The sequence below is a fragment of the Cynara cardunculus genome, assembly GCF_001531365.2.
Source record: "Cynara cardunculus var. scolymus isolate 2C chromosome LG 17, CcrdV1, whole genome shotgun sequence".
Taxonomy (NCBI): Eukaryota; Viridiplantae; Streptophyta; class Magnoliopsida; order Asterales; family Asteraceae; genus Cynara; species Cynara cardunculus.
The window spans coordinates 16,146,471-16,149,816 of NC_037544.1; positions in this window are offsets into that span (position 1 = coordinate 16,146,471).

Sequence of the window (3,346 nt, forward strand, 5' to 3'; positions counted from 1 at the left end):
AAAAAATGAAGAATTTTAAATAGTTAATTTGATACGAATATCGATATATTTTTGTTATGCATAAAGTACTGTATATTGATGCATATTATTTAAAGTTCAAGATTAAAAGTAATTATGTATAAGTTAACTTATTAAAGCTCGATGTTTGAATTCATATAAATAACTGCGGATAAACATAATCAAATAGAGGACGAACATCTCATTTTAAAAAATCTAAAATATAATTAGAATAATTATCGAGTTCCAACAAAATAAATAATTATTATCTTTATAAAAAATTAAATTAAAAAATTACACAAAAAATGAGGAATTTCAAATAGTTAATTTGATACTAATATCGATATATTTTTGTCAAATTTTTATGATATCTTCAAACATATATTTTATTAAAAAATAAAAACATCATCGCTTTCTCAAAATCATATAAAGCCATATTATAACATCGACTGAGATAAATAATAAAATTAAATATTAAAATCACGATGTGTCTCGCTGCATTGCGCGAGTATGCTTCTAGTTAGGAAAAAATAACAGTCTTTTAAGAAAAAATATTAAAAGAGAAACTTAAACATATAATATTTTTAATAGAAATTTTGATTAAAAAATAATATTTTTTCAGTAATAATATATTTACATAATAATAAATAATATTTATAATAGTAATATATTTACAATTAAATAAATTGGATAAAAGAAAATTAGTATAAAAAAGGAAAAAAACAACGAAGAGACAAAAATACAAAAAGTAAACAAAAAACATCATTATATAGGGGGATAGGGGTGTCATTGGTGAGTGATAGGGGTGCCATTAGACTCCCCTTTGCAAAATAACCTCCTTCTGTTTTTATTTTTTCAATTATTTTCATCAATTATATTGACTAAATTACCCTTTACCAAGTAAATGTGCTTCCGGTTCCATCAATCACAGAGATGTTTGAGATTATTTATAAAAATAATTTTGTTAATTTATTTCGATGTGGTATCAATAGTAAGTATTTTTAAGTGTTTGAATAAAAAGTTCATACTGGTGCCAAAGCAGTAATAAAAAGTTTTTGAAGAAGTTAAACTCTTCTAACTTATAATAAGTTGATAAGTGTTTTTTGTTAAAAAAACACAAGTTGTTTCAAATAAGCAATCTCAAACACCCCATATATGAGATATAAAAAACATAAAATTATAATTTTGTAAAAAAAAAATTATAATTAAAATATTTAAAAATATTATATTTAATATCAAAAACTGCTATATGTTTTAAAAAAAATGTAATTTAACATCAATTATATTACTAAAATATTTAATACAACTAGAAGGGTACTCGCACAATGTAGTGGAATACATCTCGATTTTAATGTTACATTTTTTTGTCTCAGGATGTTACAATACAGTTTAATGTGGTTTGAGAAGACGATAATGTTTTTATTTTTTAACAAAATATAAACATGAAGATATATCATACAAAATTGATTTTTTTTATATTAGTACTAAACTAACTATTTAAATTTTTTTTTTTTTTTTTGTATTTCTATAATTCATTTTTTTACTTTCACGTTTTGATAATATAAGTTTTTATAAAGATAATAATTAAGTAGTTTATTAGAACTCAATGATTATCTTAATTATATTTTAGATTTTCTATATTTAAAATAGATGTTTATCATGTATTTGATTATGTTTATCTGCAGTTAATTACATAAATTTAAAAATAAAGCCTTAATAAGTTGTATCTATGCAAAATTATTGGTAATCTTGAATTTTAAGTAATATGCATCAATAAACAGTACTTCATACATAAAAAATGGTTTTTAAGAGTTTTTATCAAATGCTTTATAATATAGTATAGATATAGATATCAGTTATATCTTTTAAACATTTAATTTTAATGTATCTTATTGATGGAAAATATATAAAATATTGTTTCCTTCTCCTATATAAAGTTTTTAAAAATTTCATCTTCTCTCTCTTCTTTTTTCTCTATTTTAGCATACGTTGTATCATAGTTCTTGGAGAAAAAAAAAATCAGAAATCTCTATTTTAACATAATTATTGAAGATATTTTTAGTTTTTACCTGATTAGATGCATTTTCAGTGGAGGACGATTTGATATGTTACCTATTTTTTCTCCAATATTATATACCAACAAATCCATTGTATCTGGTACTAGTTTAATGGGTACCAACTCTTTTCGGTATGTACATATCGGTACTGCTTTTGAGTTTGCACGTAACACATTTTGGAGTTTCGAACAGAATTATTCATCGTATCTTCATACCCTTTGAATCTTGATTATAAAATATATTTTATTATTTATGTGACATTTTAAAATGAGGTAAATAAATAAATATGAAAAAAAACAAAATAAAATGAGTTTTATTTTATTGGACAAAAAATGCGAGAAGAAAACGTGAAAATGGTCGATTATGCCATTAAATGAAAGTGAGAAGTGAATAAATGAGTTTATATGCAATCGGGCTAAAAATGAAAGAAAATGTATACTACGGATGAAAAGTGTAAAGTTTATCAAAGTATTGAAGTCAGGGAACCCAATGTTATTTTCTGAAAGTTTATGGGCAATGTCAGACATCAACAGGTTTAAACTAGAGGAACATGTTTTGTAAATATATCAAATTAGCAATTTTTCAGATTTAAAAACGACGGACGATCTTTGAAGCCTTTTTATTGGGTTGTTTAGTCAACGAAAAAAATAAAAATATACAGGTTTAAGTAGCTACATCTTCATTCAAGATGATCGAGATTTCGCTGAGGATTGAGAGAGAAATCGGAGCTCGAAAGTCCCCATCTGAAATCTCCGTTTATCAATGATTTGAGGTAAAATACCCAACTAAATTTTGATTTCTTTATATGGTTAGTCTCATTTTTAACTATTTTATTGAACCTTAGTAGCATTATCTCTCATATTTTGGTTTCAAATGTCCGATTTTACCTCTCTTTTTTTACTGATTTTCGAGTGGGTTTAGGACCTAAACTTTGAATGAGCAAACGTGACTCAATACTTGATGGATTTTGTTGATTATTGTTCTATGGTTGAAGAAAATCATTTTCTAAAGTTTTAGCAAAAAGAATCAGTGAAAACAGACCAAAGATGAGGCCAAACGACCTGAAAACATGGCTGTCGGGGACAACCCTTGCATCGAGTCAGCAAACCGGATCTGGGTTGGACCTGGTGCTGATCAAATCTGGGTTTGGGTCCAGATTTGATGGATGTTGGGCACGTTGTTGTTGAAGGAGTTATATGGAGATGGAAAGAAGATTTGGTTAGCCACCCACAACTCTACACTGTATGAAACCCTTTTGCATTCTTCTCGAGACCCATTCAAAAACTTAAATT